We start from the raw sequence: 27,093 nt of genomic DNA on the forward strand, positions 1-27,093 counted from the left end.
GACTGTGAGTGAGTGCAGGAAGAGGAGCCTGGAGAAGTAATCTGGGGCCAGATTACTTACTACCCTGTACTCAATGGGAAGGAGCTTGTATTTTATTGTGTTTGCTATGGGGAGCTACAGGATGATTTTAAAGAAGCTGAGGGGTAGTGATTGGACTTAAATTGAATTGGATTGACTTAATCTCCCTTCTGAATGGAAGAAAGACCATAATAGGGTCAAGAATGTGGTAAAGGAGAGCATTTGTGATGGTGGTCCAGATGAGAGAAGATGTTGCTAAGTGGAATCAGAGAGTAATGATCAGATGTGGGATACCTTTTTGAGGTGGAAGTTATGGGGCTGCATGTGGGAAGAAAGTACCAAAATAAATCAAGTGTGATGGATTTTGGTCAGAGCAAATGGATTTTTCTCTGAGGTGGAGTACTTGGATTGAGCTGATAGGTATGCTTTGGTCATGCTAAGTTAAAGATCCCTATAGCACATCTAAAAAATGAAACTGTCAAGTAAGCAGTTGACTATGTAAGTCTTGAATTTAGGGAAATTTCAGCACCAAATACATTTTGAAATTATCAGCAATTAGGTGGCTTTTAAAATCATAGGATTTAGTGAAATCCTCTAGAAGATAATAGTTACTATTCAAATACTAAGTACTGTTGTGAGTGATACACATGCATTGATTGGTTTATTTAATACTCATAATAATCCGACAAGGTAAGAAATGTTACTATATCAATTTTACTGATGGGGAAGAGCGGCAAAGAGAAGTTAAATAATTCCTCAATTACATACGTATTTAATGAAGAAGTCGGCATTTGATTGTAAGTAATTTGGCCTCAATTTCCAGGCACTAGAGTACAGAGAAAAAAGAGGGTATAGGATTCAGTTTTAAAGCAATTTAACATTTTGAGGTCAAATCAGAGGAGCTGGGGTCTGCAATCAAGAGAACTGAGGAGAGGCAGTCAGTGGGGAGGAAGGAAGTCTAATTGACGGTGAGTTGTGGATTCCTAGATAAGTAATTTAATAAGTAAGAGGTTAATATATTAAATGTTACAAGAGCACCTGTTTTGGCACTAGATATATTAAAACTGGAACAATGCAAAGAAAATAAGCCCCTATCCTCAAGCAGAGTTGATATACAAATCTGTGAAGTGGTCCATGTATTTTTGTGGGCCTATATCTCATACTTTATAGAAATATAAAATTTATGTGGGTTAAAGATTTAAGTCTGAAATTCAAACTTTAAATCTTTTAGAAGAAAATGTAAGAGAATATATTATGAGCTGGGAGTAAGAAAGAATTTCTTAAATAAAAATAGCCAGTACTTATTAAGTACTTAAAATGTTAAGTGCAGTTACAATAAGTTAAAGATATTAACACATTTAATCCTCACAACAATCCTATACGATTATCCCTACTTTACAGATGAGGCAACTCAAGCATATCAGGCTTAGCACCCAGTGTTGTACAGCTGGTGAAACATGGAGCCAGGACTCAGGCCAGCAAACTCTGTAAACCATGCACTTTAAACACCATGCTTTACTTAGTCTAAGATATGATACCAGTACATGTTCTATAAAGCAAAATATTAATAGAATTTAGTGTATTTAATTAAGCATTTTTCATCAAAAGTTACTGTAGATAAAAGACAAACCACAGACTGGGAGTGTACATCTGTAAGTCTGTAAGTCTGTACATCTGTAGTCAACAAATGACTAGTCTCCAGAATATATAGAATTCTTAAAAAGGTCAATAAGAAAAAGACAAAGATTTTCACAGAAAAAAAGGGCCTGAACAGGCATATTCACAGAAAGAAAAACATAAGTCATCTATCAGCTAAAAGTTATTCAATCTCCTTAATAATTATGGACATAACAATTATAGTCATTTGGTTACATAAGTAACCATTTGATACTCAGCAGATTGGCAAACATAAAAACATCTGGTAATAATAAGCTTTGGTGAGAATATGGAACAATTTATATTGTTCATGGAATGCTATGGTGGTACAATTACTTAGGAAGACAATGTGGTGTTATCTGTAAAATTGAAGATGTGTACTATCTAGGTCCCATTAATATCACTGGTAGTAAAAAAAAAAAATCACTGGTAAGTATCTGATCTAGAAAAACTGTCATGCATGTTTATCAGAAGACATGTCTGAAACGCTTGTAGCAGATTTTAAAAAATAAAAAAAACCAAACAAAGAAATAAAATCTGGAAATAGCCCAAGTATGCATTGATATGGGAATAATGAAATGAATTGTGATATATTTATACAATGAAAGATTTCTCATGGCCACTGCTGTTGCTATTGTTGTTGCGTTGTTATTGTTTTGTTTTGCTTTATTGTTTTCAGATGAGAAGCATAAGAAAACGCTAGCATGCTGGTGCAAATAATTGAAAAGAAAGTGCTGAATTGGTGATACAGGGTAGAGGGAAAATAAAAGTAGAAATAAAGCCCTTAAGAAGGCAAGAGCAAATGAGATTAAAAGCTCATATGTGCCCCTTGGACTTAGGAGAGGCAGATGGGAGACAGGTAGGTGGACACCTCTGCAAGTTGTGAATGAGGTGGTGAGAAGGTGAGGTGGCTCCCCTGCATCTTTTTCCTGTGATGTTTGAAGTCAAGCCATCGTATGGGGACACTGTAGGGAGATAGACTGTTGAAAAATTGAGGAAGGAGGGGAAGTGTAAAATAAAATTCTCAGAGAATTGGAAAATGGGCAAGACAATTGTCAAGATATTAACACTCCCATATAGAAGAACACAATAAATTTGATGAAGTCCCCTAGCTAGGCAGTGACAAGGCAGCTTCTTATACAGGTCTTCTTTCTCAGCTCTGGTATGTTTTCTCCTATGTCTCAACTTTGGAAAGGGGGAATTTTGCTCCTTTTTTGGATCCTAATGATCCCTGGAATTTCCGGGTGAATTGGAATTGTTTCAAGTTCTATCTGTTCCAGGCACTACTGGGGAGATCAGATACCTGTTATTTTTGAACCTATAGTGTCATTGTATTCCTATTTGGCTTATTTTAAGAGTAAAGCTACAGGTAATAGTGCTTGTTCAAGAATTTTAATTTTCATTCATTTACTCATTTGAAACAATGAGCACCTACACAGTGTGCTCTAACACGACGATGTGCTGTAATATATTTATGAGTACTGCTCTGTGCCTTCAATATTTATTCATTGAAAACACTGAGCATCCATCAGATGTATTATAATCTAGTGTAGGTGGTGAAAAATAGGTATTTATATCAGATGGTGGTAATTTCTATGGAGATAAATTAAGTAGAGTAAGGAGGTTGAGGGAGGGATTAGTGTCTTATATTGGCCTGCTGAATGAACAGGCTTCAGAGGAGCATAGTAGGAGAAATTTTGCTATAAATGAGAGCGAAGTAGTTGGGAAGAATATAAAAGTCAAGGGAGAGTTTGTTTAATTTTTTTTCAGGTAGGAGGTTATGAAGGTTAATTTTATGTATCAACTTGACTGCACCATGGGGTGCCCAGATATTCGATTAAATGTTATTTTGGTTGTGTCTGTGAAGATATTTTTGGATGAGATTAATAGTTGAATTTATAGACTGAGCAAAGCAGATTGTTCTCTCCAACGTGGGAGCGACTCATCCAATCCATTGAAGACTTGAAAAGAACAGAAAGACTGTGTAAGGGAGAATTCATTCTCTTTCTGCCTGCCTATCTTTAAGCCTAGACATCCTTCTTCTTCTGCCTTTGGACCCAGGCTTAGACTGGAACTTACATCATCGGTAAATTGTATCTCAAGCTTGCCAAATATAGGTCTTGGGACTTCCCAGCCTCTGTAATCACGTGAGCCAATCCCTTATTATAGATCTCTTTATAGAAGTAAATTGGAATGCTCTAGTAAAGAGGGTAAAGTGATGATTCTGGAAAGGGACAATTGCTTGTATAATATTCTTGATTCATAGAGAGGGAGTGGTATATGGTGAACAAATGGAGCTGTATACAGATAGTTCATAAAAAATAGGATGTAAGGAAGAATAGGTTTAGGTATAGGTTTGTATATGTTTGTTGATGTCGTGGTTCTGGCTTGTGGAAGTTCTTTCTGATTGCTTCCATTTTCTCAGCGGACTAGGAAGCAAGTGAGAAGGAGACATAGGTGTTGAAAATTTGATAATAGGGATGCAGGTATTTAGTTGAAAAGTAAATAATGGTAAAGGAAAGAATATACTACAAATAATGCCTTAGTCTACTCTAAAGTCTGATTTTTGTGTTTTCAGCTTCCTCATCAATATTAAAATCTTATGGTAATTGAGAAAATTGTACTTTATGTGTAGTGTGGATAATAAGCACTATGTATTGAAAAGGTTAGTGGAGAAAAGTGAGAAAATAAAAAGACTGCATAACCCATGAAGAGATCCCTTTCTCCTGAATACTTTCATTTTTAGACAGAGATTGACTTGAAAATTGGACTGTAAGACTTGATATATGTTCAGTTTTTGTTTTTAAAGAAGTTCAAGCATGTGCTTTTCATTTTTCTTTAAAGAGGTGAAATGATTTAACATTTATCTATGTGCAAACATTACTCTTGTAATCCTAGAGGGTTATGGAGACCATGGTTTATCCACTATATCACTTTCATTTGTCCATGGGTGGTTTTACCTTCTATATGCTCAACATTTCTAGGATCCCTGCTCTTTCCAGATGGATAGTAATCTATTTTTTGCATTGATCTCCAACTTTGACTTACGTACCTGTCTCTCTGACAAAGGGTAGAAAATATAAGAAAGTCTTCATATTGAAACACATAATCCCGCATTTTAACATTTTAAAAGACTAAGATTTTAACTTCCATAGTGTTAAGGTATGGGGAGAATTGGGTGCTGAGTAGTAACTAGGTAGAAATGAGTAGGAATGGATAAAATCTAGGTGGAACCACCAAACCACCCACAGGGATTGCCAGAAACAGTTTGTGGAGTGTTTTGTTTTTCCTTCCACTTCTTCTTTTTTTTTTTTTTTTCCAGGTTTGTGGATAAGATTGGAAATTTTAGCACAAAGAGCTGTTTGCTACAGTTTTATTGTAAGTGTTGCTCATTCAGGTGAATCTTCTAATCTAAAATAAACTTTCTGGCTTTTATTAATTTCTAGTAGCATCATTCTTAAAGCCAAGCATGCTGTCTTATTGTCAAAAGACATTAGCTTAATTTGAAAAGTACTTTGCAGTAAGTAGATTTTGTTCCAATGATGTATTTCATTGTTTTTTTTTTTTTTAAACTTGTTCCTTTCAGGTGTATGTGTGTGTTTGATAAGCAATTGTAGTGTTACTTTTGCTTGGCATAGGCTTCTCTGGATTATGAGCTTTTTTTGGTATGTCATTGTATATGTTTTTGTGATACATTTATATAAAAAAGAGACATATAAATGCCACCCAGGGAATCTATGACAATAGCACCTCAGAGTTATTTGCTATTGTTGATATTTAATTTTATTTTGCATATATATTATTTATGAAAACTTTATAAATCCTGCCAAAACACATTTCAGCAGAATTGGAAATGGCATCACAAGAAAAATTGCCTGGTGTGGATCAACAGGCTTTGTGGCCTGTTTTATAAATGTGCCTTTTTGTTGTATACTTTATAAATCATGTATGTAGAAAGAAGAAAAAGAATGATTTATTAAATGTTTATGAGAAACTGTAGTACACCCTGTTTTTAAAGTGCAAGGAACAGACAATTAGCTGAGGGATTTGTCATTCAGGTTATTGATCACAATGGGAGTCTAAATGGAGGGAAAACATGAATTTTTCCTTAAGTCAACAGTCAGTGTAGAGATGAAATAACCCTAATTTTGAATTCCCTTTCCTTTCTCAAAAGTTTATTATCACTCAGCTTGCAGCATGGAGACCTTTAGCCTTTGACCGAGAGAGATAAGAATTTCTGAAGGGGGCTATATTTATCCCCTTTTATCAGTTTCCTTAAGGAAGGAAGACGTGTTTTTGTCTCTTTTCTTGCTTGAGAAAAGGCTGGCATAGTGTTATAGATCTTGTTTGCTGTGAAAGAAGAATAACTCTATCAATTTGATTGAAGGTGTCAGAAATGTTTTAGGAAACAGCAGAAGCAGAGTTCTGAGGTGGGAAAGGTTTGACATATAGCAACGGCAGTGCCTGCTTTGTTTGTGTTTTGATTTAATACACCCACTGGGTTTTTAAGTGTATTATGCTAAAAGAGTGAATTGCTTGTTTGCAAAGCTGGCTAGAGTCTGTTTTGTGGACATTTGTCCTCATTTTACCTCCACCTTTAAATAAATAAATAAATAAATAAATAAATAAATAAATAAATAAATGCAATTTTGAGATTTTTGTAAAGGGTCTGTTATACTTTTTCCCTTGATTGAAAATGGTAAGCTTTTTAGGTACTTCTCTCAGTTGGATGAAAATGAGAGGAAGGGGTGTTTTAGGTAACAGATTGTTTTAATAAAAAGTGTCCCTTACCCACAGAGATTCTCTGTTGTGTGCATGGTTGCTGCTGGAAATATTTGCGTTTTAATGGAAATAAATAGCTAAGAATCAGAGCTCACTCTAAAGAAATTGAATCACACCCATAATTATCTTTAGGTTCTTAATTTTTTCATTTGTTTATGTTTGTGCATTTTGATGAGGCACTTCACTTCCCAGTGCTTTAGTTTTCATATTCACATAGTGGGGTCCATAATATGCTTTTATAACCCTGCTGAGAGGATCAATGAGGTCCGTGTACATGAAGGAGCTTAATAAATAGTATGTGATTCAAGCTTTCTGGATGAAAGGTGCTACGTGAGTACAAAGTAGAGCAGCCTCCCACAGGTAATGCCTTTGCCTGGATAACTCTGATTATAGGCTTTCTTTATCTCTTCAAAGCAGAGATTTTTCTCCTTGATTCCTTCCTATATCTTCGTTGCAGAAGCTAAGATGCCTATTTACTCAGTACCATTTCGTTTTGAGCATGCATACACCAATCAAGGAACAACTTGCAAAAAGATTTGTTTACTTAGTGCACACATGGTCAATCACATACACGCAAATAGGAAAAAGGAACAGTATAAAAGGGATGTTTATATCACATCAAGCCCCCAGATGGCTCACAGAACCTCTGCCATCTCAGGTGGAACATAATTTTGGAATATGGATTTTCAAGTAAGGCCATTGCATCGCGAGAGCATTGAATAAAGTATTTTTTAGAATAATTTAAATTTGACTTCATTATATTTCCATTTCCTGTGCAGCTCTAGATAAAAGTGATAACGAGAAATAATTTTATGCAACACTTTAAAGTGTTTACAGAACATTTTCACAGACATTATTTACTTTGTTTTTCACAACAATCTTGTGAGGTGGGGAGAACCTGTGTGCTCTGAAAGGTTATGTAACTTGTCAAAAACTACCCCGCTGTTAAGTGGCAGTATGTAATTTAGAGCAAACATCTTAGTACTTTTCCAGATTTTCTGGGATGGTAAGTGAATTTCGTCAGACATTCCATATCTGATTAATAACTAGTGGTTGTCTACAGTGCTGTGCTCCGGATCTGGTATCAGAGGGAAAGAGTGCAGTAATTGACTAGTGATGTCTGTTCTGTATGTGAGTAGAGAGCTGGGTCATGAGTGATGCATATCTGCCATCTCAGAAATGTACTATAATGTGGGTGCTATGGACTGAAAGTTTGTTGAAATCTAATTCTTTTTTTTTTTTTTTAAGATTTAATTGTTGATTTTAGAGAGAGAATGAGTGAACATATGTGGGAGTGGTGGGAGGAGCAGAGGGAGAGGGAGAGGGAGAGAGAATTTCAAGTGCACTCCAGGCTAAGCACAGAGCACGGACAGGGGACTTGATCTCATGATCCTGGGATAGAACTGAGCCAAAATCAAGAGTCAGATGCTTAACCCACAGAGCCACTCAGGCACGCAGAAATCTAATTCTTAATGTAATAGTATTTGGAGGTGGGGCCTTTGGGAGGTAATTAGGTCAAAAGAGTAGAACCCTCATGAATGGGATTAGTACCCTTAGAAGAAGAGGCCAGAGCAGGAGCTTACTCTTTCTACCATGTGAAGACAACACAAGAATGTGGCCCTCTGTAAAGGGGAAGGGGTCATTCACCAGAACCTGGCCATACTGGCACCCTGATCTTGGACTTTCAGCCTTCAGACTGTGAAATAAATTCTGTTGTTTATAAGTCACCTGTTTATGGCATTTTGTTATAGCAGCCCAAATTGACTAAGACAGTGAGTTATTTTTAAGTGTCTTTTGAGTAATGAATTTGTCTCTGTAATTCTCAAGTAAAATGGGTATTGCTGAGCAATTTGTACCAGGGATGTGGACTGGGCCCGTTAGTCAGCCATAGTGTGGAAACACATCTGCTTTTTATGGAAGAATTTAATTAAACTACTCCTTTAGCTAGATTTCTGATATTGAAATGTGGCAGACGATTATGATACAGGTATCATTTTCTTGAACTTTCTCTCAGTCTGTTTATTTATTATCACAAAACATCCTTTAATCCTTTAGAAACTCTTTACAGAGTTAGGGTTAAGTGAAATCTATTTTGAAAAACTGATGCATATAGATGAGAATATAAAAGCACTAGGTAGCAAACTTCTTTCTAAATATTAGTTGGTAAAATGAAAGAGAAAGAAGGGGAGATGATTTGAAATGAAGTAATATGGTAGGGAATTTTCTTAGTTTCCTGACATTATATCAGGTAGGTGATACTCTGTGCTCAGTATTATAAGGATAGCATTGATTGCTGAAGTAAGTTATTTTAGGAGGGCATTAATATTATGGTAAATAATTTAGGCCTATCAACCACAGAAAGTATCCTATCTTAAAAGACACATCAGTAGACATGTCTTTTGGCTTTTAAGAAAATGATATAAGACTCATGCAGTTAAAATTATTTTTGAAGCTGACTATCCCTAGGTGTGTAACTGTACTGATATTTTCCCATCAGTTTGCAGACAATTGGCCCACTTTGCTGATGAGTCATTCAGTTCCACTTTCAATCTTGGCATTGAAAAATACATAGATAACTCTAGTGTGAAAAAAGATATTACCATATTCTTACCTTAAAATTAGATTTGGAATTATGTGACCTGCTATTTTGTTTCTTTTACCAGAAGGTTTTTGCAATGAAATTTTTATAAAATTGCTCTAATACATTTTTATAGTTGGGAAGGACCATTTTAAAATATGAATTGGAATTCATCACTGTGTGATTGGCTCCCAATCTGTATCTTCAGCCAGACAGATCCTTTGAGTTCTAGAGCATATATACTGATACAGAAGAAGATGTGAAGAGGAATAAGCAAGAATGGTGGATGTCAGTACTGATACTTGCTAATTCTTGACCCTGCTATAACATCACCTTGCTCCATGATTTTTATTTCCTGAACATCTCTAAAATCTGACCATGTCACTCTAGGTCCATTGTTAGATATGTTAGGCTTAACCTTAAACCAAGCTACCAATCTCTCCCTGGACTTTTAATGATGTCATAATTGATTTTCCTACACTTAATCTTGCCCCTCTGCTATTCGTTGTCCAGATGAGCTTTTTAAATGAAGCTGCTATAGATCCTTCTCCACAACACTAGAGGGTAAGGACACTTTTATTTCTATAAACAAATTGAATCTTCTCATAGACCTAGTCACCTTGGGCCCTGGAAAATTCAGTCTCAGATAGTAGTAGATTTAGATTAGGGAGGCCAGAGTCAGACTCTTTTCGCTCAAGTGCTAAATTGACAAGCCATGTGGTGTTGAGCAAATTACTTGTCTCTTAAAGCCTCTTGCTCTTTCCTCATATGTAAAATAGAGACAACAGTAGTCTTTAATTTACAGATGGTTGTCATTATCCAATGAGATAATCTCAGTAAAGATATTAGCACAGTGTTGTACATGAGGTAGTGAAGATCATCTTCAAGGCTGCCATGGGCCGTCCTCTCTGCCTGTCTCCAACCTCCATAGCCTCAGTGCTTGGCTACAGGAACTCCTCAATGCTTGTTCCTACATCTACAGGAACTCTTACTCCGGCTTTTCTGGTCATGATTTATATTGTTCATCTTGATAGGGATCCTACATTGCAAAATTGAGACCTGGGATTCTGCTATAATGCAAACCCCAAACCTCTATGCCTAAGTTCATCTCTTCTCTCAGTGTGATACCATATAATGGACCTGATTATGGAGTTGGAGACGGGGAAAAGGACAAGAAGGTAGAGATAAAATGAGTACTTAGCCCTTTGGATAAATAATCATGGCCTTTCTTTATGTCAGATAAGCTAAGTTTTATTTTTTCCTTAATAACCTCTCATTATCCCCAACTCAGTTATTATGTCACCTATCTTGATTGCACATTCTTTAAGGCCAAAATCCGCCCAGGCATAGAGCCTATGCCTGAGCTATTCTTATGCTCTTCCTCTCTTTTTTTGCCTGCTGAATTTTTACTGGTTCTTCATATCTCAGATCAAACTTTCTCACAGTTTTCTCTGATGCACCAGGTGAGGATAAATCCACCTGTTAGCCACATATTTTATATTTTTATGTATTCCTCTACTCAGTACCCATTACAGTTTGTAATGATCCTTTTAATGTGCATATGGTAACTGTCTCCCACCAGACCAAAAGCCCTACGTGGGTAGACACCATATCTGTAAGGACAGAAATTTGTGGAACTAACAGAGTGTTTGGCGTGTGGTATCAATTAATATTTGTTGGCTGACTGAATAGGTAATTTTCATAAACACTGAGAATTTGTATTGTCTGTAGCACTCTACCGCCTTTTAACATTTATTTTTTCTTTTCAGATTTTTAAATCTGCAAAGGACAGCAAATATGTAGTAATGAATTCTTAATTATGTTATAGCTGAAGAACAGTTTTCATGTTTGGATTTTTCTGTTGCCTCCATTAACCAAGCATGGGAATTAGTTATTACTGCTTTCTGTTGTCTGCATTGTTTATTGCAAACTACTGGTATTTAGAATTAATCTTTTGATAAAACATTATAAAGTTACATATAGTTTCACAAGGGCACACATACACAGAGATAAATAGTTCCTTTAGTTTTTAGAATATTAACTATGGATTCTTCAAATTTTCTTTCTCTTCTCTATCCTCCTTTCCTTCCTCTGCTTCTCTCCTTTTCCCATTCTTCTCTGTCCCACCCTTGTATACTCACTCCCTGATCTGAACTTACAACTGTAGGAAATAATGGAAGCATCTACCCATAAATGGCCTGGTTAGCTTGAAGTTAAGATAGACACAATATTGAAATATTCTCTTTAAACTTCCAGCTCTCCTTTGTGATTTAAAAATTTGCATTATCATTTTAAAGGATTAATTTTATTTGGCAGTTCTTCCAGGTTTCTGCTCTTAAAATCACTTTGGGAATTAACAAGTGCATTTGTTTTCCAAATCTGCTCAGCTCTGCACCTTCAGCTCCAAAGCACTCAGAGCTTGCTTCCCTCATTCTCCGCTTGCCACCCCAGTTAACTCAGAGGAGGAATAAGTCCTCAGTAGACTATTAAAAAAGCTGCTCAGAGATCTCTCCTTTTCTCTTTTGCGGGGGAAGAATTTCATTTGACAAATTTGGCATGAGTGCTATCAGTCAGTTAATACTTCATAAAACGTGGACTGGAATAAAATTAACTTTCAAAGTACTGACAAATCAGTAGCACTTCCACTAATTAGGATTCAATGTGCATGAGAATCTTATTGGAGACTGAATACATCCGTTCACTGTGTAGTTAATCTGATTGTTTCCAGCCCAATCTACCCAGTGGCATCAGTATAACCCACAGAGCTAAGTCTGGGTAATATGTTGGTCTTACCTTCCATCAACTACAAAAGGAATCTATAGTAACTATGGATGCGGTGATGTTGGAGGTAATTACCATTCTCCTTAGCCTCTCAAACATTCAAAAGATTCCTTAACCTTCTAATAGGTTGCCAAATTTTAATGTAATGGACCATGGTGTGTAGGTGCTACTTTTTAAATATCAGTTTTGTTGTCTTAAGTGTAGAAGTACCAGAGAGACATTATGGAATGGGAGAAAAAGAAGAAAAATAAAATTACTCATACCACTGCTGTAACACATCTGGTATCATTTTGATGTGGACTCTTCTAAATTATTTTTACATGTATTTTTAAATAGCTCTATTCACAAATTTGTACACTGATTTTTCTTTGGTACCATTTCAGAAATACTCCTATATTATAACTTAGAGGTCTTAAAGTATCCGTATTATATTATCTAGGTAACAGCTATGGCATAATTTGCCTAAACATGTCCTATTGTTGGACATTTGGGCTGCTTGCAGCTCTTCAACATTTTAAATAACATTGTAATGAATAGTTTTGTGCATAGATATTTTGATTTATATTCTTAAAAGAGATTTGTAAAGTGGCATTATCTCTGCTTGACTTTTGAAGGTTTGAGATTAGTAACATTATTCTTCTTTCTGAATTGCCATGGAGTCTTGGAAGGAGAAAACTGTGAGCTTACATGATTATTCTATAAGAGCTTTCTTCAATTGGATAGTTTCAAATACCTTTCCATTGTGTTTCTTATTTTCCCTTTCTTGGAACTAGGTAAATAAATTTCATCTGTAAAAATATCAATGACAGTAGCTGTAAGTCCATACTGAATATCTATGCCAATTTGCCAAGCCCTTCATTTACTTGTTAGTTGATCCTTACAACAATCCCACAAAGTAGACAGTATTGTATTGCACCTACTTTGCAGAATAAGAAAGGAAGTTCAAGATGTTTGGGTAATAACTTGCCTAAAGCCACATCAAGAAAATGATAGAACTGAGATTCAAGCCCTACTCTTGTGATGCACTTTACAGCCTAATTATATGGATTCTCTGAAATTATGTATAGTTTTTCACAGTGTTCCTAAGAAGAACCAAAGCTTCATGCTCTGCACATTTTAAATACCACTTTCACTTAAGGAGAAATACTGGATACAATTAAGTAATGGATCATGTATTTTGGGTATCTGAGTGGCTAGATTGAAAACTTCATGACCAAAAATTTATGCCTGTGTCCACAGTTACCTTTCTAATTTCAAGCAATAGTATTCAGGGTGGACATTCACTGTGTTGAATGAATAAGTACCCATCTTCAAATGCTAACCAATTCTTTTAAAGAAATTTACTACTTATAGCATCTGAGCTATTTACTGAGCCTTGACTAGGCTTACTTGTAAGTTACTAGGAGTCCTTTTTTACCCACGAAATCTCTCTCATATAACATTAAAATGCCTCATTGGAGGATTGCAAAATTCTGCCACTTGAAAAAAAAAAGCAAACAAAACATCATCAAGCCTAGAGACTACACAAGTATTTGTAATTGGAAAAAAGAAAGACAGTTGAAAATAACTAAAAACCTATAGAATCAAAGTTGGTAAATATTTAAATAGGTATATAAAAGGTAACAATGCTATATAGCCAAATGCAATTTTACACAACTCTTAAAGTATTATAACTTTTATTTATGGTGATTTGTAGTTGTGCTTTATTATGTTTAAAACTATGTGGGGTGGAGCCTTCAATATTAAGAGTTCCCAGGGATGCTAAAGTCTTAACACTGTATGCCACTGCTACTTGGTTTGAATAAAAGACAGCTCATGAGTCCTATACTCATTTCTTTGGCTATTGATTACCAGATTCCAGAACAGCAGGTGTAATCAATAGACCCTTGTTAGTCTTTTTTACTGTTGAGGATTGGGGGTCAGCAATTGGTGAGCCTAAAAAAAATATGGACCTTTCTTCTAATTAAATCCTATGATAGCCTAGCATAGTTTTTTTCTTTTATCTTTTTTCTTATTTCTTAGTCGGTCAAATAGGTGCACACATTTAAATTTCCTGATATTATTTTCTGCTTAGGGATTGTCTTTTAGAAACTGTAGCCGATGCTTCATGTGCTTCATGGAGACTCTTAATCCTGTCCCATATTAATCCCCCACCCTCAGTTCTGGGAAATATTTAATCTAGTGGTGGAAACATTAGACGTCTTGGATCCAGAGCGCATGAAGTCAGCCTTGAGTCAGTTTTGCTTCTGAGTTTGGACCTGGATGTCCTAGCTAGGCTTTGCTACTGATCTTTTGTTGCTGTGGTTGTGTTCCCACTATGAGTAGCTAGATCCCTAGATGCCGTCTGTCTGATTGATTGAAACTCTCCTTATTGCTGGCCATCAGTTACAGGATGATAAACTCTGTTCATCTGTGGGGCTCTCCACCTGTTGTCTACTTTTAGACCTATTTAATGCTTAACACCTGCCTGCCTGAACTTCCTTCTGGATCTGGCCAGTCTTCCTTTAGTTAGCTTCGAGGCTTTTCCTAACAGCCTCTCCATCTGTCCAGTCTGGCTCCAGTGGGACAGCCTAACGTCTGTGTCTAGTTTCCTCCAGATTGGCCATTTGTGTTACTGACAGCATCCCTGGTCCTGAAGCAGAAGAGAATACCATGCAGTTGAAATGATGTGAGAAGCAGAAAGCAGTGAGTATACACTACTTAAGTAAAACAAAAAGCTTTCTTTCATGTTATTTTAAGCCACCCTGAAACCTAGTAGTTTTTTTTTTTTTTTTTTTTTTTAAAAGACAGTGCTCGGGATCCCTGGGTTGTGCAGTGGTTTGGTGCCTGCCTTTGGCCCAGGGCGCGATCCTGGAGACCCGGGATCGAATCCCATGTCAGGCTTCCGGTGCATGGAGCCTGCTTCTCTCTCTCTGCCTGTGTCTCTGCCCCTCCCCCCCTGACTATCATGAATAAATAAATAAAATCTTAAAAAAAAATAAAAATAAAGACAGTGCTCACCTCAGCTTTTTCATTTTTGTTCTGTATAGAAATCTTTGGTTTCAGACAAATGGATTCAGAATGAAAATGAATTTTCTTTTTTTGTTTTTCTTCCTTTTTTGGAGAGGAAGATGTGTTTAGTTACCAAAATATGGTATTGGAGTAGAATTGTTCAGATTTAAATATAAATATGGGAACTTTTTTTCAAAAATATTTTCTATCTTAGCTTGAGTTCTGAGAACGTTTCTTTGGTAGCTTCCCCCCCACCCCCCGTATTGCTATTTTTGACTGCAGTTCCTCGGCCTTGCTCTCTCTCTCCCCCTTCTAATAGAAGTTATTCCTTCCCTTCCTTAATATCTGCTTAGGCATTTACTGATGTTGGTTATGGCAATTTGCTTGCTTTTCTGGAATTGGATACTCCTGTCTTGACCCAGGCCAGTCATTCTATACATATGTGTGGTGTATTACAGTAGGAACAAGTCTAGAAAGTGGGACTGATTTGCATGGAATTCATATGTGAATAGTGCTTCTGATGGAAGATCAGTCATATGACCTCTTTGTGAAGGAATGCTTTAATTATTTCTGATGAACCCACTTTCGTTGTTTTTTCCATTACTTTTTGTTGTTTGTTTTCCAGTGATGGCAGATTTATCAATCGAATGACATGTTTGTGGGAGTGGAGATTTCTTTGCTCCTGTTTTTGTTTGGTGTCTGACGAGTGATAACCATTTTCCTCTATGGATTTGTATGTACATCTTCCTCATTTCTAGTGCTCATATGGAGAAAGAGAGCACAGCATGGTAGTATTCAACATCCAGGAACTATGTGGCTGGTTGTGCCTTGGCTAGTTTGTCATCTTATAACTGTTTACCGTTGAGTAGACGGTAGGCTCCAACAATCTACCTTTGATTGATTGATTGAATGTTGGGAGGAGAGTACGGCCAAATAAGCTGACACAGAAAAATTATGCCTTTTCATCAGACTTACCTAAAACTATGGTTGCCCTTACCTTCTGGTGTCTGAGTGGTTTGCTGGTGTTCTATTATCCAAACATCAATTACTCAGCCCGAAATGATTTAGATTTAAAGCAAAAGTCGTACCCTTCTGTAATTATGGCTACTTGATCAATGATCTTGACATTTTTACATTTTCAGTATTGTGAGGAACAAAATCCAGTTTTAAGATTTGCCCTTTAAGAAATTAGAAAATTAAAATTTAATCTGAGTGAATATTGCACGTCTGCAAAACAGAAAATTCCAGATGTCATTCTAGCCATTAAAGGACAGGTGTTCCCTTTCTAAGACCTGACATACACAATGAATACCAGCTTTAACAGTGTGATGGCATCTTAGTATAAAAAGGTAAAAATCTTGTCAAGTATTTCTAAATCTCACATAGCTAATGGGGTTGAAAAACAAGGCAATATCTGATGAATAGGTATTTCCCATAAAAGAGTTCTCCCAAATGCTCTATGCTTCATGAAATTTCCACTGGCAAGATCTATAAGTCAATCCTAATTTTCGAATACAGTATATGAATTATAATTTTTACATATGAAATGGTATGCAATTTATAAAGAGTATATTTGATAAATAATGGTCAGCCTAAGATTTAGAATGAAACTATCTTCTAATTGTTGATTTGGGGCTCATTTGAGGACTCAGGTGATCTTATTTTCCTATGAGGTGAAGCCTGGAATGTTAGAAAAAAGCCTGTAATAATAAGGATATGAGGTTGAATTCGTACTAAATTAGTTTCCACATCTTCTTCCAATGTTAACTCTACCCCTCCACCTTGAAGACAGACATTATGCCTTGTTCATCATTTTATGTTCTAAGTGGCACTGCATATAGTATCTACTAGAATCTTGATAAATTGATCTGAGTTAAATAGACGTTCAAAAGAGAGACACTCTGGAGTACAGCAAAGACTTTGGAAATAGGTATAATCAATTTAGATAACTGCCAATTAAGAGCTAGTTAGACCTCAGCTTTCCTGTCTGTAAAGCAGGCTGATAGTGTTTATCTCAGAAGATTGTGGGGAAGATTGTGGTAGCATATACAAGTAGCATATAGTGATAGTTAATCTTCTAGTATGTGATAGGTGTCAGGCCCTGTTCGCAATGCTACATATATATTTTGCACTTAATTCTTAAAAATGCCCTATGGGGTAAATGCTATTATGACCTTTTTAGAATCATAAATTTTATTTTCCCTTTCTATAAATTGAGGATTATTTCTTTCTAAACTGAAAGGGGATTATTATAGTCATAGATTCAGCAAATGCTTGTATTAGAGGTCAGTGTGCAAGACAAGATGTCTCTGTCCTGAAGTAGCTCTTCAGTATCATGGGGAAGGTGGGCAGCAGGTGAACAGCGTGACAAATCCTCAGATAGCAGTAGTCAGAGTGTGCTGTAGGAGAAGAAATGTATTTCCTATACACTCAGGCTTTTAAGAGTATTCTTTCTAAGGGGAATATCTTCTGTTTTTTGATGCCATAAAAATTAAATAATTTAGAGAAGTCATGATATAGGTTAGGGCACTAGGCCCTAAATAGCCTATGATTTCCAAAGTCTCACATTTACATTTTTTTTTCTGTTACTTAGTTCTTTGAATTGTTCAAATCAGATGGGCTATCTCATGGACTATGATCTGTAGATCAAATGAAACCTGAGAGAGGAGAGTTCTAATACTTTCCTATTCAGACCCTAGTGATGAAGCTTCCCTAAGCCTGAAACAAAATGTAGGTGGGCAAATTTGACTCATTGTATTTTAAATTGAATATTCTCAGCCATGGTGAGAGAAACAAGTATATATCTATGAGACTCTGTGTGACAGAATTTAACATCTTTAATGGTTCATATTAAGATTTTTTTCCACTGCTCTTTCCCTACCAACTACCCCAAAAGAACAAGAAGTGAATACACACAAATAGCACTTATTCAGTCTAAATGAAAGCAAAAATTATGAAGTATTTTCTGGCAACCAGCAAGCTACCAAGTATCTATTTGGCAGGATAGTTGATTTCCTTTCAGAATGTGATATGAACACAAACTTTGAAGGAGATAAGGAATGGGAGAGTCTGAAGAAAAAAACATCCTGTTTGGTATAGATACATCCCTCAGTGCTTGTCAGACTGGCTTTCCCTTTTCATACCATAAGTTTGCATTGCATACTTATCATGGCTCTAGGCTTATTGATTTGCAATTTTCATAGTTTTACATACATTTTTTCTGTCTATAGGTGTTCTTGTCAGAGTGAGAGAATTCTACTTGTTTAATAGGTTTCTAGGATTTGACAATGGACTGAATATTTGATGATATTCCAGAAATAGAAATTTAGACAAGTCAGAATTACTCTGAAAACTACCCCAGAAGGGATCTTCCCCAAGCAGATAGTACCTGTATTAAAATGTCCTCTTTATATCTAAGACCTCAAAAAGAATATTAAGACATCAAGAAGACCTGAAAAATGTCTTTTTCCTGTCAGTATAATGTTTTTTTTTGCTCCTTATTTCCCTAAGTCCAGGTTCAAGTGTTAGATAGGACTTGATGTTACATGAAGGGCACCATGCTGTGTCTTGATAGAACAGTGGTGTCTGAACTAAGATGAACATTAGAATTATTTTCAGTGTTTCTAGGAAAAAGTTCTAAGTCCCCACAAATACATGGATTCTGTTGGCCAGAATTGAATTATGGTGTTGAAGAGCTTACCTGGTGATTTTAATGATCAGCTGTATTTTAAAGATTTATTTATTCATGATAGCGAGAGAGAGAGAGGCAGAGACACAGGCAGAGGAGAAGCAGGCTCCATACCAGGAGCCAATGCAGGACTCGATCTCGGGACTCCAGGATTGCACCCTGGCCCAAAGGCAGGTGCTAAACTGCTGAGCCACCCAGGGATCCCCATGATCAGCTGTATTTTAAAACTATTATAATCATGAGTTTGGTATTTTAAAAATTTCATGATTCTACTGTTCAGGAATGAGAACTACTATGTTATAGCAGTTGGGAAATTAGATGTAGGGGCAAAGTATACACTAGTATAGATGATTGGGCTAAACTAAATAAAGATCTCTAAAGACCAGAGAAAGAAGGTAACAGATTTGGAATCAGTGACCTTTAAACTCTAAGGCTCTAAGTAGTACTGAGCTCACTAACTCTACAATTCATTTCTCACTGGTCTCCATAAATCTATAATGTATGTTTGAGTTCTGGCATAACTATATTAATGGAGTTAACATAGATGGGGAATGTGCCAGGTACTGCAAATGGAAGAGAAGATCAAGGGATCCCCATATTTGTTCAAAACTGGGTGAGGGTGAGGGAAAGAGGTGGTAGGAAAGAAGGGATGGTCTTTTTTACTAAGTAACTACTGTGTGATAATTATTTTACTATTAATAAAAAATATCATAGTAGCTAACACTTTTATGGTGTTTTCTAATGTGCCAGGCACTATTCCTAAGCAGTTCATATGTATTAACTCAATGAGTCCCTGCAAAAACTGCAAATTTGAGACTAAGTTCCCAATTCATAGCTGAAGCAACTGAGGCCCAGACAGGTTAGGTAGGTAACTTGATCAGCATCACAGAACTAAATAATGGCTGAGTTTAGATACCTCTTAGAGATGTACTTTTCTTGGGTCCCTGCTTTCAACTACTTTCTTAAATAATGCACTTGGGTGAAGGCTTTAGAATTTGCAGAGATGCTGTGTCTCTCATGAATAAATCTTTAAAAAAATTTGCACAGAGATGAATGAAAGACAGAACTGCTTTCTGAGGAATAATGGAATTTTGAACATTGATCACATGACACCTTAATGTGTGTCTCAGGGATGTTCCTTTCTTAAAGCAAATGAATGACCAAACACAATAGTGGTTTTAGAATTTCAAGAACCATACTTATGATGTCAATGCTTTATTTATTTTTTATTTTTAAGGTTTTACTTATTTGAGAGAGAGCAAGAGAGAGCACAAGTAGGGCCAGGGTGGCAAGGAGAGAGAGAAGCAGGCTCCCTGCTAAGCAGGGAACTTGATGTGGGGCTCTATCCCAGGACCCTAGGATCATGAACTGAGCTGAAGGCAGACACTTAACTGACTGATCCACCCAAGTGTCTCATGTCAGTGCTTTAAATTTATTAGCAGCTTGATTTGTTTTCTTGTAGTCCTCATTCTTAGTCTCTATCTAAATCTCCTTTTAGACATTTGGCTTTCTTGTTTTTTTGGTTTTGTTTTTCAAAGATTTTATTTATTTATTTATTTATTTATTCATGAGAGAGAAGCAGAGAGAGAGAGGGAGAGAGAAGCAGAGAGAGAGAAGCAGAGACACAGGCAGAGGGAGAAGCAGTCTCCATGCAGGGAGCCTGACCTGGGACTCGATCCCGGGACTCCAAGATCATGCCCCGGGCCAAAGGCCGGTGCCAAACCTCCGAGCCACAGAGGGATCCCCAGGCTTTCTTGTTTGATTTCCTCTTTCTATATGCGATTTTTCTACTTATCACCTCAGGCAAAAATATAAGAAGGTCAAACAAACGAACAAAACCAACTAAACACCTTGTATGATAGCCACCCAAAACAATGTATCAGAAGAGATCATCTTTATTCATTCCTTGATAGCATGTAATATATTCCTATTTAATATCTCAGTTTGGTCATCTGTCTTATGTCAGTGTGGGCTTGCTATGATCAGAATAAGAGACCTGTTCTATGTGCATTACTATAGCACTGACTGACTAGAAACCCTATGCTGTTTAGTGTTATAAACAAGCAGGCAAGTAAAGCAAATCAATAAACAAAATCCTGCCACTGACATTACCAACTGGCGATATGCCCATTTTGATGGAAATCACATTCTTCACTCACACACCTGAGAATTCCTGGACAACAGGAATCTCTTTCCACACCCTTGTGTTGATTTCTTATTTCCCTCTAAATTTTTAAAACTCTCCTATCTCATTTTCTGAAACTTTTCTTTTTATCTGTATCAGGTTTATCCTGGCGCTTTTGCTGAAGTAACATTAGCAAAAGCATTTTTGTGCATCAAGATTTTATTGAGGGTTTAAGGACATCAGAAGTTGGTTGTCTCCCAGCACTGCAAATGAACTACATTTTAGACATCCTTGTTTTTGAAGTCCCCATGCATTACCATCACAGGTATTTCTCAGCAATTATCTTTCTTCTCAGGAGCTTCACCTTTCTCCCTGGAAGGGTAGCTTCCTTTCTTTTTAGATTGTGTCACATGACCCCAATTATCATTTTCTCCTCTTTTTTTTTGGGGGGGGGTCTTTAAAAATTTTTTTTAAAGATTTTATTCATTTATGAGACACACACACACACACACACACACACAGAGGCAGATATACAGGCAGAGGGAGAAGCAGGCTCATGCAGGGAGCCTGATGTGGGACTTGATCCTGGGACTCCAGGATCATGCCCTGGTTTGAAGGCAGGTGCTAAACTGCTGAGTCACCCAGGGATCTCCTAAAAATATGTTTTTGATTTAAATTCAATTCACCAACATATAGTTTAATACCCAGTGCTCATCCCAACAAATGCCCTTCTTAGTGCCCATCACCCAGTCACCCCATCCCTCATTCTCTCCTCTTGGTTTTTCATCACCTATTTGTGAATTCTTGGAAAAGCAGGCTGTTAAGGTTTAAGGCATGATGACCCCTCCTTCATCTATGCACAGATTTGATCTACTATTATTAACGTTCTTAGAACAAAGATGGTTTCACTTCCAAAAAAATAAATTTACATAAATTCCAACTGAGGAGAGAATGAGGAAATCTCCCAGCATATTTCTAGGACAGCTGTATAGGCAGTATCTAATTATTCTTTAATATTCATTTGAGTAGAATGTTTATCGAAAAAGACTTTTATTGAAAAAATGTTTTGCCTGGTATCTGAGTCTTAGAGTTCTAAATCTCTTCCTCAATCCCTTATAAAAGGAATCAACTAATTTTATAGGGCATTGGCAAGGAGAAATCTTCCTGACGTTTGGCTAAGGATTCCTAAAACTTTCCCGAAGCTTCAACTTCCAAGTCCAGCTCATTTCTAGATCTAAAGTCACTCGGATTTCCCTCTTTTCTTCCTTACCTTCCATCCTTTCCTTGGGCTGAAATTACCCATCAGTATGTATCATGTATCAAAAACAAATTCTCAACATTCAATTCATTGTGTGGCTGTTTTCTCTGAATAAGTTTTACCCCTCAACTGCAGGATCATGCAACACTGCACTGTATACTTACTTTGGACATGGCAGGCTCCTGTAGCCCACTTACTGTTATATTAGTTGTCAGCCCTCCTTCTCTCTTCTCCTCTTATTCTTCTTTTGATGATTCACTTTTTACACTTCCCCACCCTGTTCAAGTATTCTCATCTGAAAAATCAGAAGTCCTCATTAGGGTAGAATTAGTAACAAACATTTGTTAAACCAAACCAAAAGAATGTGAGCACAGGAAATGTAACTTTGACATTGGGTTTCCTAGATGGCGCTGAGGAAGTCAGGCAAGGCTGCCTACTGCATTCTCAGTGTTTCTTGACCAGCTTTAAATAATGAATTATTAATAATGAAATTTTGAGGTGCATGAGGTTTCAAAAAACTTTATTTTAACCATAGTAGATGAAAAGCATACTCTTGATATAACCACTCCTGTGGACATTTATCTTAGAATTTGGTCAATAGGAAATATTCCTTCAAATGAAAGGAGAGGTTTAACTTTTCATTTCTTTATTTTTCCATTAAAATGACAAACAGAATGCTATGAAGCATCTGCTACCACCTTTTATCCACCTGACTCTTTGATGTCCTAAAAAGTATTAAGCTTGTTTATACTTATTAGAATCATAACTACAATATATTTTTCTCCCCACTGCCTTGTTGACTACACACACTACATGCCAAAAACCTACAGTCCAGGCCATCCAGCTTTCTCTGGATCATTGGCATTGGCCTGCCTAGTAAATCTGCCCTCCCACCCCTCCCCAACTTAGGTGTTAATTTTTTCCCCCCACTCACTTTTTTTTTTTCTACCAGCTAGTTCTAAGTGGAAAAAATTAGGCTAAGCAAAAGTGTGTTAAGTAGAAAATAATGGAAGTTTCCATTAGGCCAATATACCAATCTAAATCCTAAATCCAACTGTCTTAAATGATAAATATTTTACTGAACCCTCAAAATAAAATGACTGTAGGAGAAGAGGTACGTTTAAAATAACAGGATTTTTTTTAAAAAACCTCAAAACCTGGAGAAAGGAAAGTAAATTGTGGTTAGTAAGAAGCAATGTCTCTACGTGTTAAGTAGGATTAAATAACTTTAGTAAGTATTCATTACATGTATATGACATACAATATAAAATAAGTGCACTCCATCCTGCCACTTCTCTAAAGTATTCTAAATAGGGATTTTCCAAAGTATCATTCAACGAATTGTAGTTTTCATCCTTTAAGTATTTGTTTAATAATATAAGCAAAGTAATGATTGCAGTGGTGGCATTAATGATGAGAATTGGTACTGGAACTCATTTATGAAATCCTCTGTCCACATTGGTGCCAGTTTAAGACCCAGATATAACAATAACAAAAAGCTTAAAGGGTTAACAAAAATCTCTTCAAAGGATTCTCTTGTTGCAAATAAAACCAGGTTTAAAATTCTGTGTTCAAAAGTCAATTATTGCCAATTTCATGGACTCCTCATACATGGGATTTTCATTTAGCAGAGTGAACTTTACCTGCCAAAAGCCCATAAAATGGACCCTTTCCATCTGGTAAATGTTCCACAATGAAATTAGAACTGTTGGAAAATAATGGAAATCTATGGGCATATGTATACTGTGACTGAAATGGGAAAATTTGTCAGTGATAACTGGTGTAAATTACTTATTTAAAGACCAATGTTAACTTCTAGACCAGTAAAACCCGAGTTTCTATTATAGCTGATATAATTTCCTATCTCCAGGTAGAAGTAATTAAAATGCTTTTAAAGAAATAAGAGCCCCCATGCTGACAAAAAGTGGTTCTTAAATATTTTTGGTGAGTATCATGACCCTTTAGAACATCAAATGAAAGCTATACACATTCAACCCAGAAAAGAGATGCTATGCAAAACATTAGAAGCAACTTGTGCAGTTTAAAACAAATCAAAACAGAAACAAAAATGATTCCAAATGGTTTTTTGAAAGAGGGATTCTACAGAGTCCTTTAATGAATTTAGCATTTCTGAAAAGGAAGATCTTTCTAGAGTCCAACATACAAATTTAAATAATTTCCCATAGGTTTATCTACCAACTCTATTTATTTTACTGGCTTCTTCCCCTTTGAAGACTTAAATGAATTTCTCATAATTTTCTACTACTTTATGAATGAACTACCAAGGAGGCAGTTTAGTGAAAAATGGCTTGCCTTTTCCAATGTACCAGGAAAAGAAAAAAATATAATTAAATGTTTGTATGTGCCCATGTGCACACCGATGTATAATTTAGAGAAGGTGGATTGGCACACACATAAGTATAGGTAAGAAACTGAAGAGAATATATGAATTTTTTAATTTATTAAATGTAATATGTATGTGTATGCTAGCTCCTTGCCCCCACATCCTTCTGGGGGAAAAAAAAACCTCTTCTGTTTCATGAAATTTTCTATCTTGTCAAACATTCTTAATTGAAGTAACATGATCTCCAAGGGCAGAAACAATTTGCCAAGCCTCACAAAGGAGGAAGTATCATGAGGTGAGGGAAAAGAGGACAATGTGGTCCTTGGCAAAATTAGGTTGTATAGAAATGATTATTCTTTCTAAAACAGGAAATAGGCTTTCAGTAGATGCTTCTGGGAACAATCTGGTTTACATTTAGTTGCTCAATTTATTCCTAAGCTTTGTGAATCATTTCTTAAATGATTCTGTAATATTTTATTTTCTAACCATATTGAGGGCACTGTCGACCAAATGGTTTCTAAGGTAGTGGTTTTACATGGAGAGGTTGGAGAGTAGTCCTTTCAGACTTAGAAGAACCACAAGATTGCACAGACAGCTGCTGGGGAAATCATACTTAGCAGTAGACTGCTACATCATTTCTCTTGATTCACGCATAGGGAATTCCAGCTTACTTTGAAGCCTCTTAAAAATATTCTTGTCCATCTGATTTTCAGACCTGCCCTTGGTTAGCTTTGATTGGCAGAAAAGCTTTGGAAGCCATTGCAATCTTATTTTAGGAAGGATTGAAATCTTATCTCTCTGAGTTCTTCAATCTATTTGGAGACCAAAGGCTCTATGTCAAACGACTTGTAGATACCTGTACTTGCAATTGGGTCTTCTAAGGCAGATTTACAACCCTTGGGTTATTTGAGGTTTCCAAGTTAAGACCTTATGGAGAGAGGGACATAGAGAGGCAGCAGTAATATAGACAATACATCTATAAATTTTTCCTGGAAATAAGTGTAATCTCTAGATCTGTCATAGTTAATATAAAAACAGAGTAATACAAATGAAGACTTAAATTGATGAGGCACATGTGTAAATTGATAAAGGAAGTTTGATGCATCATAACATTGAAATTTATCTAAATTCAATATTGTTAAACATTCTTAAAGATCAGATGAATTATACATGAAGTATATGGATTATTTGTCCCTGGCAAACAATGGTGACATTTCTGTCTGTCACTTAGTATGACAAGGTTAGCATGTTTTATTCAAAACTTTTAAACAGTAAAATGATTTGTATGCATTACTCTTTCTTTGGACTGTCAGGGAAGGCAGAAAGCAACACAGTTATTCTATGACATTGAGTCAGCATGTGCATAAAAAAATGACAGAACAGGATTGCCTCCGACATCTATAAAGCTCATACTTTGGTTTTCTGATCATCTAGTAAAAAAACAATAAAACCATAAAGATAAAAATATTTCCCTTCTACCCTAAGAAGAGATATTTCCCTGTATATTGAAATATAAATATAATATTGGTAAGATAGTGAATATATAGAATATTGATGAATGGGGAAAGATCTCTGGAAATAGTATGCTTTGGATTTAAGGAAATTTAATAAAAGAATATTCCTTTTTTAAAGTAAATAGAATAAGTCAGATTTTTATTTCTTGTTAAAAATACTCTGCAGTGATAGGACAGTAATTTGAGATTTTTGGAATTTGTGCTGTGTTTATGGGATGGGCATTTAGAAAGAAAGTAGAAGGCACTGTTCAACATGTGGATAGTGATAGTGGACTTCAGTGATTTGTGTGTAGTCTCTGTCATAGCTGACAGATGATTTAGCAGAGATGATTTCTGATAGAGTGAGTCTTGGAAAAGAGGCACCTTCTAGGGCAGCCCTAAGATTGTCCCTGTACCCATCCTTTCCTTCTCCAACCAGCACACCAGAGGAATATGCTTTCTTTACTGTTACACTCTTCCTCTTATGAGGATCTAAAGCAGAAGTTTTGGGGAAATTATTGTAGATTGGAATAAGGTAGGACCTAGGGATCTTGGTGCAATATTCACACTCAAGGACAGAGAATACTGAGATTCTTTATTCAGTACTTTACATTCACAGCTGGCTTTAGGGACCTCAGTGTGGCAGCCATTCCACAAACAATGTTCCACTGACATTTTCTGAGAATAAATTATGAACTTGTGACTGCGAATAAAATGATGACTAAGACAGGGTCTCACCTTGGTAATGTTTACAATAGAGGAAGAAAGACACATTAGCAAGTAAGCACAATGGTGATACAGGTGATACTGTGGCTTATTGCACAGAATGAGTGGGTAGGGAATAAGAGGACTACCATCAGTGGGAAGGAGCCAGCAGACTGTAACTTACGGTTTCTTTTTCCTCCACTCTATTCTCTAGGATATTAAGCACAGAGAAGGGTATTTTATTTCATTACAGTTAGCAATATATTTACTATAGCTTCAAAAACACTACAATTTCATGTGTCATGTATGCGTTTTGTATTCCATACCTGTCCATGACCTGGAGAAAAGTAAACCCTTTATTTTGTATTAAGCTTCCTTGATCATTATAACAGCTAATGATTGTGTTTGATGACAACCTATCTACGGCAAAGACTGAAGTGCACATCTTTTCCCCTGGAATTGTTTAATAGAGATCTATTTATGAAAGGAAGAAGAAATTTTACTCTACAGTAAAATGAAGTCTACACTCCATTTTTGGAAATGTACACTTATTCTCACATTAAGCCCCAAACCCATTGATGTTAGTGTATTCCATAGCAGCTATACGGTAGGTAATTACTGGTTGCACTGGTAACTATTGCTCTTTCATTTTAGTTGTGCACAAAAACTAGCCA

General features: G+C 36.2%; 1 long non-coding RNA gene across 2 annotated transcripts in view; it reads left to right on the forward strand.

Annotated features, from left to right (window-relative positions):
* The first annotated feature begins 9,531 nt into the window (after positions 1 to 9,531).
* LOC140640945 (uncharacterized) overlaps positions 9,532 to 27,093 on the forward strand; it is a 42,622-nt gene continuing 25,060 nt past the window's right edge. The window contains exons 1-2 of one of the 2 annotated variants that reach the window (XR_012037541.1): positions 9,532 to 9,598; positions 14,403 to 14,500. This is a non-coding gene — a long non-coding RNA (uncharacterized lncRNA). The remainder of the gene's footprint in view (positions 9,599 to 14,402; positions 14,501 to 27,093) is intronic. The other variant, XR_012037542.1, reaches the window with a different exon arrangement.

This window comes from Canis lupus, chromosome 10 (genome assembly GCF_048164855.1).
Source record: "Canis lupus baileyi chromosome 10, mCanLup2.hap1, whole genome shotgun sequence".
NCBI classification, from domain to species: domain Eukaryota; kingdom Metazoa; phylum Chordata; class Mammalia; order Carnivora; family Canidae; genus Canis; species Canis lupus.